Consider the following 15262-nt stretch of genomic DNA (forward strand, 5'->3'; position numbering starts at 1 on the left):
TCCCTCTTCAATGTCCCTCTCTCTTGCCTTTCATGTGACTTCCAAGTTTCTTTTCTCTCAAAGCTAAAGAGAGTGCTACTTCCCCATTTAAAATATTTCACCTAAGTCTCAGTCCCTCTCCTCCCTTCTAATTTACATAGATCTCTCCCCACCCTTCCCCTCCAGCAAGTGCCTGGAAAGCCACACAGTGTGAGTCACTGTGATATTAATAATGTCCTTTGTGTAGGAAGGTGACATCACTAACCCATCATCAGTGGGGCATGTGCCCTTGAGCAATCCCTTTATAGTAGGAACAGTGGGCATTGATGTCTTCCCACCCCCTTGCTCAGTGCCCCTAAGAATAATTTCAAGAATTTTCTAAGCTGAGATTTAGGGTATAGAATTGGACCCAGAATAGAAAGACAGTATTAAACAAAAAAAAAAAAAAAAAAAGAGTGTACATACACATGATGACTGGGTCACTTTGCTGTACAAGAAAAATTGAAGGAACATTGCAAATCAACTATACTTTAATAAAATTTTTTTTAATTTTTTAAAAAAGAAAGAAGCCAACTTACTGTCTCCTGAGGTTTTGATCCAGGACAAGAAGAGTCATTGGAGGCCCATACTCAAAACTCAAGTCAGAGCATTTTAACTGAAATTGTTTTTGTGTATGGTTAGTTTCGATTATTATTCTCTAATTTGAAAATTTTTAGTTGCTTTTCAATGATAGAGTCCTCAATGGTGAAGTTGCCAGTTAGTAAGCATGGGAATGTTACACAATCTTGAATCCTCCCAACAGTCCTCAGGAAACTGAAATTCACTGAGATTAAGTCATTTATAAAAGCCACTGAGCTGGTAAGTATTCAATCCTGGACAGAATCTCTTTTTCTTTCTATTACATCCTATGCCCACATGTGTTACAGATTCAGTTCCTCTCTTCTTGGATGTTAACAGGATGAACTTCAATTATGGCAAAGAGCCCATTGGCAGCTTACAGGACTGAAAGGTCCTCCTTTGGCCGACCTTCCTTTTCACAGTCACTTTTCTACAACAGTTCTGAGACTCTCAGTCACTGGAGATCTGACAGCTAATGCCTGTCTTCAGAGTTCTATACATACACTTTTATAACATGCTATCTTATCCCTAGCACAGAAATAGGATTCTTTTTTTTTTTTTCCTGCCTTTACTGGGCACTTATCTGCTCTAGTTACTTTGATCAGCTGGCGCAGGAAGCAGTGTAAACTACCTAGAAACAGTTTGTTTCCTTTCTATCATGCCTGGAGCGTGATCCTTTTGCTTTTTTCCTTCAGTGTGCAGAAGTTCCAGGGCCAGGGATAGAACCTGAGCCACAACAGTAACCAGAGCCAAAGCAGTGATAATGCCAGATCCTTAACCTGATGAACCAAAGGGGAACTCCAGAGTGAACTTTTCGTGAGTGGAGCCAGCTACACTATTTTTGTGCTCCAAGGTCAAGTGAAGGCTAGTAAATATCAGTCTTGTACTATGCTCTGGTCACATTTCATATGTGCTTTCCTTCCCTATTTAGATTATAAGCAGGATAGACATTGTCTCTGTGTTGATAATGATGACAATGTCTTCAATGACAATAATAATAATAGAGAACATAATATTAGCTACTTATGATATACCAGGAAATACAGGATGTGATTGCTGAAATGAGATTCCAGGAGAGGTCTACTGACTTCAGACACCATACATTTACTCACGACTCTATATTGTTTCCAAAATTCTGATGGGGAAATTTAGGAAGAGAAAGGAGCCCCTTCTAAAAGTATATAAGTTTCTCAGGTTTGAAGATTAGCGAGAATTCTCAATGAATTCTACAAACATTTGTTACATGCCTCCTACATCTGAGCCTTTCTACTAAATGATGAGAAAATTCAGAGATAAGTAAAAAATTTAAATCTAGGTTAGAGACAGACTGCAAAGAAAAATACTTCTGAGATTAATTGGGGCAGGGAAGGGGCAAAGATGCAAAAGGTGATAAGAGCCCAGAGGGAAAAAAGATTAAATCTGACTAAGAGAATCTGTACTAGGATTTTTGTGGAGGCTGGCATCAAGTTGGTCCTGAAAAGGTTAAAAAAGAGATTCCTGTACATGGAGAAAAGGAAGGATTTTCCCACTGAAGGATCCACCAAAAAACTAATAATCACAGGTACCATTGTTGGATACATGCTATATACACAACACTGTTCACAATACATTTACATTTATTGATTATTAAACTCTGAACACAATATCAAGAATGAGTTGTTACTATCTCCATTTCATACATCAGAAAAGTAAGGTTCTTGGAGGCTGAGTTGCTTGGCTAAGTGCAGGCAGCTAAGGCATCTCTCTCTCAAAACCTTGTGATTTCCCACTACTCAATTTTATCTTCACATCACATTTGTGTTGTATTTCTGAGATGGGGATGTCACCCTTTTATAAGAGCCACATTAATCTATCTATTAGTTTTTTGCTGCTTAGTTAAATAAAGTGTTCTTCATGATCCAGAAAAAGACACAGAAGCAAGAAGCACCTTAGCCTTAGTCAAGACATAATGATAAAATAATAGTATTGTGTGTCCTTATTATTATTATGTTTTCTAATACATATTGAGCTTTTATTATCTACCAGGTATTGTTCTGAGTACTTTATGGAGATTAGTGAAGTGACCAGCTTACAGAGATGAGGGCGTCAATATATATCTACAAATCTAGATTAAGGACAAAGCTTATGTCTCATTTACTTTGTGCAGATTTTAGGGAGCTGGAGGTCAGAGGAAGAACATTTTCTTTGAAATCTATTTTATTTAAATTATATCCAAACTTTACTCTTTTCCAGCTACCTCCTTCCCTGACACCCCTATTCCTTTTAATGAAAATTCCAACTCTGTCTACCTCTGAATCTAGTTTATTAGCGTTCCTGAGCAAATGGATTCCATTGCAATTCAGACAAGGCTCTGCTGACTGAGGATTCCCAAGGTTCCTAAGTCCCCTCTGGTGTAAAGGTCAGTGACGTGGATTGCATAGAATGGCTGCCAGGCTGGCTTAGAACACATTTGGATGCTTAAAATACCAGTGCAGTCAAAGGCTGGCCTGCCAGATGAATGCTGACTGGCAGGAAGAACATACATTCCAGAGAAAGCTCTGCCTCTCTTTAACCCCCAGCTCCCATCTGGAATTCACCTCAGAGTTTGGAGTAAATAGCCAAGAGCTTCAAAAGCTTTATGCACTGCAAGGAAAAAAAAAAAAAAAAAAAAAGGAAAGGAAGAGAGCTGAGGATGCACGCTCTTCTCTCTGAAACTTCAGCCTGGCTGGAGAAAACCCACAACCCTGCTCACTGGTGTCGCTTTAAATAGGTGGTCACTAACCTACATGAGGCTCTTTGTAATGCCGTTGCATCCTATTATCCTTAGTTCATTCAGTCTTCCTCTCTCCTAGACAAGAATTCCACAGCTTCTCCTCCCACTTTTAATCTCCAACAATCCTTCTCCTTCTCAACTGATGACATGGCTTCTTATTTCCTACAGAAGTTAGAAATTATCAGAAAAGAACTCCCACTTGCTCCCGCCCACCAATCTACTGGAAGTTCTTACTAGGAAGTGTCTTACCTCCTGTTGCCATGTATGAACTATCCATGGTCCTGGCTGAGATTAACACTTATATTGTGTTCTCAGGCCCATCCTCTGGCACCTTCTCAAGGATTTTGCCTCCTTCAATGTTTCATCGCTTTCTCACATAATAAATTTTCTTATCTTCATACAAACACACTGTTGCCTACCTCACTTTGAGCCCGTCTCTCAACCTCATTTCTGCCTTCAGCTACTCCCTGGTTCTCTGCTCCCTTTCATAGCGACAGTCAACAGGAGTCATCTCTATGCAGTGTCTTCCCTTCCAGTCTTCTTGTTCTCTCTTGAACTCACACCAATCAGTCTTTCCTTCCCAGCATGCCTTAAAAACTGCTTGCTAAGAACTTCAATTCCTTACACACACACACACACACACAGCTAATCCTGGGGTTAATTCTCTTAATTTATCCACTAGACTAACAGCAGCATTTGACCCTAAGGATCATGGTTTCCTTCCTGAAATATTTTTTTCTTGAATATCGTTTTTGGTTCTTTATGTTCTTCATTCACTGCTCCACCTCAATCTCCTGCATTGTTTCCTACCTATATCTTCAGCATCCAAATGTACACCAGGCCAGAGCTTAGCCTTCAGAAACCTTCAGCATCTATACTCATTCCACTGGTGATCTCCTCCAGTCGCACATAATTAAATACCATGTCTGTACTGATGATTCTCTATTTCATAACTCTAACCTAATCTCTCCTTTGAACACCATCTTTATGACTACAACTGCCACTTAATATTTAATAGGCTTTTCAACTTTATCATTCCAAAAAAATAAACTTAATTTTCAACTTAATTTTTCATCCCATTCCCAAGCCTACTTCTCCTGTAGTCTTTCCCACTTCAATAAATGGTGGTAACTCCATTTGGCAGTTGCTCAGGCCAAAATCTTAAAGCAATCCTTGGCTCCTCCTTTCATCCCTCATATCAACAAACAGTCAATTCTTCTCTCAATTTGTAGCCAGAATCTAACCACATCTCACTACTCCCACTGTTACCACCTTGGTTCCATCCAAAATTATCTCTTTCCTGCACTATTGCAAAACTGTTTGATGAATCTTCTCTCTACCATCCTTTTTTTTTTTTCAAATTTTTTGTTTATTAATGAATTTATTACATTTATCCTTGTTCACTTACAATCTATTCTCTAATTAGCAGAGTGACCTTCTAAAACATGTCAGGTTGTGTATGTCACTCCTCTGCTCAAAAACCTCCATGCTTCTCATGTCACTCAGTAAAATCCAAAGTCCTTCCTGTTTTCTGTGGGACTGCAGGATAGTCGGAATCTGTTTGTTTTTTTCCTGGGTGATAGCTCAATTTGAAAGAGTAGAACTGACTGGTATTCTCCCAGTTGTTCAAGTCAAAACCTTGAAATTGCTCCTGACTCCTTTTTTCTCACACTCGATCTCCATCTCATCTGCAAATTCGATTAACTCTGCCTTGAAAATATTTCCAGAATCTGACCATTTTTCACTATTTATATTGCTACCATATTGGTATTTAAGCCACCATTATATCTAATAAATACTATTTTACTAGCATTCTAACTGGCCTTTCTGCCCTCGCACTTACACCTTTCAGAGTGACCTTAATAAAGTATAAGTAACGTGATGTCATTATTCTGTTCATAACTCTCCAAAGGCTTCCAACTTTAGGGGAAAAAAAAAAACTAAGCTCAAGTGACGTGTAGACTTAGTGATACAGAGATAAACATGATACGAGGAATTTCAAGGAAGTAGTGAGAATAGAAAGCTTATGAGTTGAAGAGTTAATTAGAGGTGATAAAATGGAAACATTCAGAATAAACTGCTATTTCAAGAAATGAGGCTGTGAACAGAAGGAAAATAAAACAGGGGAGTAGAGGCAGGTGGCTAAGGCTTGAGTGGGAATAATTCCATTAGATATAATAGATGTAAGCATATTTTCATATTAAAGATAGTTACTAGAAAGAAAGAGGTAAGCTATAATAGAAAGTTTTAGAGTATAGAGGAAGCAGAAGGGTATAGAACCTGGAGGTTCAGTTGAAAGAGACAGCTTCTGATAGGAGGGAGAACACACATGGTAATGAGGCAGAAAACAAAGAAAGGATTGGTTCAAGACAGGCAAGCTTACTGCAGGCAGGAGTAGAAATCGAAGGTAATAAACTGACCCATGTGATTTGAAAGTTTCACAAATATTGATCATACTCATTGAGAAAGCTAATATTTTTAAAATCAATTTCAAATTCTTAGCAAATAAGTATATTACATTAAAACAGAATTCAATTCTGGATGAATTTTCTTTAAAAAAAAAACAGTTTTCAGTATTGGAGCTCTGGAGCACATATTCTTTTTTTTTTATATATAGAAGATTTTTATTTATTTTCCATTATAGCTGGTTTACAGTGTTCTGTCAATTTTCTACTGTACAGCATGGTGACCCAGTTACATACATGTACACGTTCTTTTTTCTTACATTATCTTTCTCCATCATAAGTGACTAGACATAGTTCCCAGTGCTACACGGCTCTTTCATACTGAGTGAAATAAGTCAGAAAGAGAAAGACAAACATCATATAGAGCACATATCTAAATTGATGTCACATTTCTATTATAATGAAGAATATCAAAGTTTCCAAAATGGTGGTTTGCAAAACCCAAAAGTTCAACAATAGATACCAGTGAGTTAAATTCTTTTTTCGGTCACACTCACAGCACACAGAAGTTCTAAGGCAGGGGATCAAACCCATGCCACAGCAGTAGCCAAAGCCATAGCAGAGACAATGCCAGATCCTTAACCTGCCAAACCACAAGGGAACTCCTCAGTTGACAATTAAGAAAGCACAAGAGATCACATAATATAATCACAAGATAGTAGATGTTCAAAAATATATTTTAACAGAATTCTCTGGATAATAAAATGGCACACAAGTACTGTATCTATGCCACAAATTTCCTGGGACAATTCTTCTGTCCCTCTTTAAAATGAAAATAGAAATTTTTGTTCAGACCTTGACTTACAACAATGCTTAATTTATTTCTATTTCAACTCTGGATACTTAGTTTAGGAATGTAAGTCCTTTTCCTTTTTTTTTTTTTTTAGGTCTGCACCTGAGGCATATGGAGTTTCCCAGGCTAGGGGTCGAATTGGAGCTGCAGCTGCCAGCCTAAATCATAGCCACAGAAATGTAGATCCTAGCTGCGGCTGCAAACTACACCAAAGTTCACAGCAACATCAGATCCTTAACCCTCTGAGCAAGACCAGGGATAGAACTCAACGTCCTCATGGATACTGGTCAGGTTCATCACTGCTGAGCTGCCATAGGAACTCCAGGATTGAAGTCTTAACTCTGTTTTTTGGCAATGACTTGCAAAGGAGAAATATAAGATGCTTCTTTTCCCACGTTCTAAGGTCTATTTCACATTCTACCTCTTTCACAGGCTCTTCTGGGAGGTGGGATGCTGACAAATGTGTAACAGCCAGCTCTCTAGATGAGTGGGCAGAGGATGCCAATTTTCGTGGTATAAATACTCCTACCCTGGTCAATTTCAAACTGCCAATGACTTAACAACCAGTTCATAATATTGTGTATTTAACAATTAGCTCTTGAGAGGAGGTTGGGGCCAGCTCAACAGTATCACTGCTTCTAGGCAACATTAGTCCAGGGATCTCTTGTTTATCTGAGCTCTGATGCAGTCATGGCCTGACCCTATCCTGCAGCAATCCTCCCTCCACATTTAACAGGCACCACCTTAGACTCTGATAGGGTTTAAACTGACTTGAGTCCCATGCTCCCATAAAACTTCAAGATTAATGAATTCTTCCATTCTTTTGTTCTCAGAAATCCATGACCCTTTTGGATTCTAAAATCAATTGGACCACAATCTCTTCTAATATTCTGAATATTATGAAATAAGACCCTTCCTTGAGACTCTCACTTTTCTTCCCCTATAATGCCAAGTCCCCTTCCATCATTTTCTTTTAGACATTACTTATTAATGAATGTTCTTCCCATTGCAGGAATTAAACCATCCCCCTAACTGTCTGCTGTATTTTGTCTTTTGGCACTCTTTGATTTACTAATATCTTGAAACTTCCCCCCAACTCCCAGTTGGATTATACTATGAGAGCAGTTAACCATCTATCTCTTGGGGAGCCCCTCAGGAGCAACAAAACTCATGCCCCTCCACACCAGCTCCCAGCTGTGTTTTGATGTCCCCCATTGAGGCATGCCTGCAGCATTGCTTGTTTTGATGAAAGAGAGGTCTCCAGATGGGAGAGTAGGAGCAGCTCAGAGCCTGAACTGAAACCCATAGACACAGACCCTGTTTTCCATGTACTAGAAGCTCTCCATCACTTTAGAGCAATTTCACTAGACTGCAATCACAGTGGTAACTGTGGTGTGGTAGTGGTGGGTAAATGAAGACTTGCTACTTTCTTCTCTTCCCAATACCTCTCCTATAATAAAGGTACAAGCGCAGATCCTAAGGCAATATTTAGATTTACTACCAGCGGGTCAGGCCCTGGTATCACCTTTGCCAAAGAGCAACCCCTCCTTTGCCCTACCAGTATTCTGCCCTGCAAGCTCAATAAAAATGCAAGATCTCCGACCCCAGATATACCAAATGGGAACCTGCATTTTAACAACACCCCAGATGATTTATTTGCACATCAATATTTGAGGGGTAGCTGTTGTAGAGTTTGCAGAGGAAATTCTGTGTGCAGAGGAGGGACTCCTAAATCACTTTGAGGGGTCTCAAGGCCAGTTCCCCTCAGGAAGTGACATCCATCCCTAGTTGCCTGCAATTTCAACAGGGACAGAATGAGTGCACAGGGCCTGCTAGCCATTCTCTGCTTCCTTCCCTTTTCCCCTTGCCCTTCTGCTCTCTAGAGCCAAGTTCCACTCGCTGGATCCATGCCTGGTACTCTCAGGAGATCCTCACACCATCCCGGTGAGGAGAAAACCCCTTTGGCTCAGTGATTTCCCCATTCTTAGAATGGCTTCCACGCCTGGTAGAGAGCAAGGGCTTCTTTTGGAAGGATTTTTTTTCCCCACACCTCGCTTGGATGGAGGGATGACTGATAACTTGATGAACTGTACACTGAACTCTGACTTTTAGGTATTAAATATAGACTACCCACATGCTGGGAGAGCTAAATTTAGCAAAGCTGGCATGGGAGGGGCTGGGGGCGGGGGATCTCCCAGGACTGGATGGAAACAGCTCTGAGTGATGCCCCAGCAGCTGCTGCAGCCCAGGATTAATTTATTATTCCTGTCAGGGAAGGAGGTGCACTGGAAATTTTATCCTAGGTTCGTTCATTTGTAAGAGGCATTCACAGAGTCATTTTTCAGTTGTTTTTTTTTTTTTAACAATAACAACAACAAGTGCAGATTGAGGAGGCTTCTGTATGCCTCCATCTGATTTGTTTTCTTCCATTTAGGTTACAGTCAGGTGCTATCCTCAGGCTGAGTTCTCATCTCCTGGTGGGTTATTTCTAATTATGTCGAAGGCTGCCCCAGATCTTCTTTGTTTAGTTAGATAAGAAGCCTCTAATTATTTAGATTGAAGGTCAGAAGGAGAGTGAATCTCTAATGCTGCCAAATTGCAATGCCCCGATGTGCCCTTTCTGGTGAAAAATCCCCATGGTCTGGCATACTTCAGGGAAAGCCACTTAGCTGTTCATCTTTGTTTAGGTTGGGGTGAGGAGAGAATGAAACAAGATCCTTTGGTCCTCACCTCTCTTCCAGTAGTGTGAGAAGAGAACATTAGTGCGGCACTTAGAGGCTCCGGGCAGAAAGTAGACAGTCAATACAGGGTGGCATCCGTTCAGGACACAAAATGTGTCTCTTGGCTCTCTACTCCCCACCCTACCTCCACCCCAATTGGCCACCTGTAGATGGAGAAGCCACAATAAACATCCATTTGCCATTTCTCCTTCATTAACATGAATCCATATGCCTCTCCTATAGTAAGACAGAGATAACCTATCTGTCTGTTGATTGCCATCTTTGGGTAGTAGCAACTGAAAATACATTCTGAACAACCTCTCCAATCACTTTCCATTAATTAGACTTAGACTTGTGGCCTGAGGAAAAGAAAGAGGAAGAGAAACCATTTCCTTGACTATGGATGAGTAGGTCATATACAATTGACTCCACTGTGTTTTCTTTCACTTCTCCCTGAGAGCCGCTGGGACAGGTGGACCATATCACCAAGTGTCACAAACCAAGAGCCACTTACTCTATGCCATTTCTTTCTCACTTTTCTCTTCCCAGTGCTGATTCTGAGGAACTGGCTAATCTCACCTCTAAAAAAGGGATATGAGACTGAGTCTGGCCTACTGATTGTCTACATGACTCCATGCCCAGCAGTTTGGGGACAACACAAGTGATTATAATTTAGGGGGATCCCAGACCATGCTTTGAGAGACATGGCTGACTCCCTTGGAAGTAAGAGCAAACTCAGCATTGAGTTCTTTGGGAAAACTTTCCAAGGAGTCTTTTTGTTTTGTTTTGTTTTTTAGGGCCACCCCTGAGGCATATGGAAGTTCCCAGGCTAGGGGTTGAATCAGAACTGCAGCTGCTGACCTATGCCACAGCCATAGTAACTCCTGATCCAAGACTCATCTGCTACCTACACCACAGCTCACAGCAACACTGGATAATTAACCCACTGAGCAAGGCCAGGAATTGACCCTTCATCCTCATGGATACTGGTCAGGTTCGTTACTACTGAGCCACAATGGGAACTCCCTCCAAGGAGTCTTAATTGTGCTAATTCTCAGCAAATTTAGTAGCCCATGATTAGCTGGAAAAAACTCTCCTACTTCATGGAGACTGAATGTGTTAATACAAGTAGGGTTCATGAATTTAAGACAGTGCTAGAGGAGCCAAGAAGTCAGAGAAAAGGACTATCCTACTTTTCGTCCCAGTGGTTTAGCCTTGATCAAACCACAGGGGCCTACAGCCTCCCATTCTCCTCCCCCACCCCAACTTCAGGTTTTCTATCCCACTCTCTTGGAGACCTGTTGCATAACTTCTCGCTCAAGACTGCGTTGCCTCTGAAACGGGAGTTTTCAAGCCATAGAATCTTTTTGAGAAGTCTGTTGGCAAAAAGTCCCCTCTGCAGTTAGTGATCCTGGTAAGAGTTCTCGCCTCTAAACTCTCACATCTGAAGAAGGATGGTCCTAGGAACCCAAGGTGTTTGATAAAGTAATGTTACAAATATAGATCCAATGTATATGGTCCATTAACAAGTGTAAATCCTTCTCACAAATAAATATCCCCTCTTTATTTTCTCAGAAGTTCCCATTGTGGCTCAGTGGTAGCAAGTCCAACTGGTATCCATGAGGATGTGGGTTCAATCCTTGGCTTTGTTCAGCAGATTAAGGAACTGGCCTTGCCCTAGGCTGCAGCATAGGTTGCAGATGGAGCTCAAGTACTGCATGGCTGTGGTTGTGATGTGGGCCAGCAGCTGCAAGCTCCAATTCAACTCCTAGCCTGGGTATTTCTATATGACGCAGGGGCAGCCCCAAAAAGCAAAAAAAAAAAAAAAAATTTAAATTTAAAAAAAAGATATTTTCTCTTTTGATTTATCTGTAATTACTAGGGACTTTACTAGGTGCATTTTTTCAGTGACAATCTGAACATCAGGTAGCAGGCTCTATAGGGTGTACATCTTCAGCTGTTTTCATAAACTAGGCAATTTTACAGCTCTACAGAAATTGAAGCCAACCTGTAAAAAACTGAGAGTAAAGAAAATTATCTGGTCTATAGAAATGCAAATGAATTTTGTTGGTAGAGATTTGATTAATTTCCAAAAAGTTCATCCCAAGTATTATATTTTATGGCATTATAAGCTTAACCAGTTTTGTATCTATTACAGAATTCATCTCAGCATTCCTGATCCTGTGTGTTTGTGCGTGTGTTCTTCAAATTTTCCTTCAAACAGATTTTAGCATCTTACTCATCCTCTAATTAATTAATGGGTTAAATAAATGTTTGAAATTTATTCATTATATATTTGTATATGAGTCATGATTTTTACCTTTTTGAAAATTGTACTTTAGCATGTCTTTTGTATTTACTGTTAAGAGCTATTATATCATATTAATAGTCACTCCCTATATCAACTTTGGTATCCATCTTCTTAAAAGGAAAGTAGCAAAGAATAAGAAATTATCTACACATATCCGACTTAATTATGTTGTTCAGAGTGTTAGTACAGAAAGGCGTTTCTGTTGTTTCCTAACTTGTCATAAGAGACAATTATGTGTACTCATATTTATTTTCCAGGTACTTTTATGTAAGGTTTCTAATTTATACCTCACAACAACCTTGTGATGAAATTATTGTTATCACCATTATTATATAAAACACTTAGTCTTTATTAGCCACTATTTTAAGCTATATTCATATATTAACATATTTAATCACCATAGCAACCCTGTGAGGTAGATGCTATTATTGTCCCCATATTCCAGATGAAGAAACTGAGGCACTGGGAGGTTCAGCAACTTACCTAAGACCACAGTTACTAAGTAGTGGACTGTGTATTCAAGCCTAGGCAGTTTAACTTCAGAACCTGTGCTCTTAACCACTTTTTACTTAAGCCCCACTTAACAGATAAGTAAACTGACAGTGAAGGTACTTGCCTAAAAACACAAAGCAAGTAAATGACAGTGCCAAGATCTTTGCCCAGGTCTGATTTTAAAGGCCAGCTTTCTCCAGGAGGGCAAAAATAGAGTGAATACTGAAGTTGAATAGAAGCTGAAATGTACCTATAGATCTGCCCTATTGACAAGTTGATGAGTTTTTGCAGAAATATACAAAACAACCACACCTTGGTGGTCCAAAGCAGAAAATCAGCTAGTGGGAAAGAGGTGTTAGGTATTTGAACCTATAGAAAACAAACAAACAGACAAAAACATGTAGCACCTTGTACCTCCCTCACAGATTTCAGGTACCATGTTCAACTGTATGCTTTATTTATTTAGCCCTCCTCTGTTTCTTATCATCATCCTTTAAGACCCAGAGCACAGGAAAATGCCCTGAAAAGCCTTGCCTGGTACCTTGTACAGACTAAACTCAAATTTTCTGGGACTGCAAACACCTGACTGATGAAACATGGAGGTGCCTACTCCCCCGAGATGCTATTGGGTAATCCCAAACATGATGACTCCAGCAAAGCTTCTGCTAGTAAGGAGGAGCTAGGTGGGCGGCTGTGCGCCACAGTTTAAGAGAGTCAAAGATGGGGAGGAATCAGGCTGAGATCACTGGGAAGAAAGAATCTTGTGGCTTTAACTCCTCCTCCTACAAAGCTGCTCCTAGGCCTCTGGCCTTTCCCCCTCCTTCTTTCTCCCTCACTGCCCGCCCCTACCTATTGTCACAAACAAGCCCCAATAAGGCAGCTTTCCCACCTTCTCCAGCCCACCCGCCCTGAGCATTGCCAAATTAGGGCTTTGCATCCCAGCACCACCACTAGAAGCTCGTAAACACTCCTCCGCCCCTGAAGCTGTCTCCGCATTGCAGCAGTACCGTCCTACCGCACCTCCACGCGCAGCTTTCAGAGCTGGTTTCTGCACTGCGGGGCCTGCCTCGCCAAATCTCCCTGCCCCCGCCTGTCTTCACGTTCTCCACTCTGCGCTGCCGCCTGCAGCTTACATAAGGCCCGCGCACACATGCAGTGAATTCATCTTCTCCTTTAAGGAGGCTCCAGGCAGCAAGGCAAGCGAAATGCTACTAGAGGTCCTCCCCACACCCTTCCCCCGACCCCAGCTGTCAAATAGTCACGCCCTAAAACAAATCCAGCAGCAACAAATACCCTGTGACAAGTCGGAAAGGCGGCCAGATCTAAGCCTGCACAGAGAACTCCGTCCTAAGAAATTAAGAACACGTGGGAAGGGGGCACCTGAGCAAGTGCTTTAACCTCTCTGCTAGCGCCAACGCTTCATCTAATCTGCTGGGACAACCTGCCAGCCACAGTGAGCCGGCTAAAGCCAGCCAAAGTCATCAGACCTACTTTGCCAAGAGAAATGAAGGACAAACTGATTCGTGCTGAATCTTCCCAATTACTACCTAGACTGATTGACAATGTAGGTAATTGCTCCCTGCTTGGCTTGATTAGAATGTTCTATTCTGAAAACATTAAAAAAAATTTTCCCTGGGGCCATGGATAGTCCTAATTTCCTGCTGGCAAGAGCCAGTAGCACCAACATCTCCTCATCTCATCTCCAACAAGCCACAGCTACTCTCTTCTACTCCTAGGAGTCCCTCAAGTCTCCCACCAGGAAGCCCAGGACCTAAAAAAGTCTGTCCTCTACCTTCACAGGGACTCTCCTTGTCCCATAGAGTGAAAGGCCATCAAGCCCAGTTCACCAATCCATCTGCTGTGGTTAGAGGTAGACAGAGCCATAGAATATCTTTCTCGTGAGAACAAAGCATTTTGCAGGGTGTGATTTATCACCCTCAGAAGCAGGAAGAGGGAACTCCTTCCCATCAACATCATCTTGCCTGAGCTGGGCAATCCATGAAAGCCCCCTCTCCCTCTGTCCCCAATTATCACATGGGACTCCTATTGGCTATTAACAACTGTGCTCACAGGATCAACTTTGCAAAAATTAGTCCTAAATATTAGAATGGAAGAGGTATGGATTCCAGCTGGGGAGTGGGGGGAACTGATGCAGAAAATCAGGGCCATGGTAGGATGACCAACTACCCCAGTTTGTCCTGGGTTAAAGGGCAGACACAGGACTTTCAGCTGGGAAAGTCCCAGATAGTCTGGGACAAATCAGTCACCCAAGTTAGGGATAAAGAAGACTTTTTCTTGGAAACTTGAGTTCTGAACTAAAAGGAATTGTTTTCCTTTCCAAAGCATACAAGAGAGTGTTTGCTCCCTGAAGAGTGACAAGGAAGAGGACCTCTTCTCATGAACATTTTAGAAATTTGATAAACAGAAATTTGATTGAGAGCGTAAAGAGAACAGAGTCCTGGGAGAAGGTATTAAGAAATCTAATGGGCTAATAATGTTCGGGACATTTAATCTTCAGCTATGCCTTGTTTATGCCAGTTGGAGTGGCATAAGCCATAAAAAAGATTCCCTATCCATGATGGCAGGATGGCATCCCCCACTCCACCTCTAGCTGTACTCACTGCATCCCTCCCCCAACTTAAACCTAGAATAGTAACAGCAGTCTTCTGCATGGCATTTTTCAGGCATTGCATGTGGGTCTCTTGGAAGCAGGCAGCTGCAGCATAATGGAAAGGGGCTCAACCTAGAAGTCAGGACACCTGAGTTCTATTTTGCTCCTAGTCCTCTCTGACTCAATGACCTTGGGCAAGCACTTAACCTTCTCTCAACTATAAAAAGGAGAAAACATCCCTATTCCTGCATCTCCCTCCACTGTAGTGAGGATCAAATGAGGTGACATGGGCTCTCAGTGAACCTAAAAGAATTAGACCTTGATCAACAATTCCCAGTATGTCTTAAACATTCCAGGTTCACCCAATCTTTGCTGCAGCTTTGGGGAACCTCAGATCCATTCTATTTGGGGATTTTGGGTACATCATCTTTTTGGGCATCTTCTGGAGGTTTAAGTTAAATCTCTTTCCAGGCATGTTTTGACTGAAATTACCCTCTTTTAACAATTCTCCATTCAGATGG

At 41.3% G+C, this 15262-nt stretch overlaps 1 protein-coding gene across 7 annotated transcripts in view; it reads right to left on the reverse strand.

The window, feature by feature from the left end:
• The window catches only part of LOC106510102, a 96069-nt gene extending 81373 nt beyond the window's left edge, over nucleotides 1-14696 (reverse strand). The window contains exon 1 of one of the 7 annotated variants that reach the window (XR_002343354.1): nucleotides 13151-14696. The gene's annotated coding sequence lies outside the window, so the exon portion shown is untranslated. Of the gene's footprint in view, nucleotides 1-9337; nucleotides 10971-13150 lie in introns of those variants that run through there. The other 6 variants (XR_002343355.1, XR_002343353.1, XR_002343356.1 and 3 more) reach the window with 6 other exon arrangements.

Source organism: Sus scrofa, chromosome 4, assembly GCF_000003025.6.
Source record: "Sus scrofa isolate TJ Tabasco breed Duroc chromosome 4, Sscrofa11.1, whole genome shotgun sequence".
Taxonomy (NCBI): Eukaryota; Metazoa; Chordata; class Mammalia; order Artiodactyla; family Suidae; genus Sus; species Sus scrofa.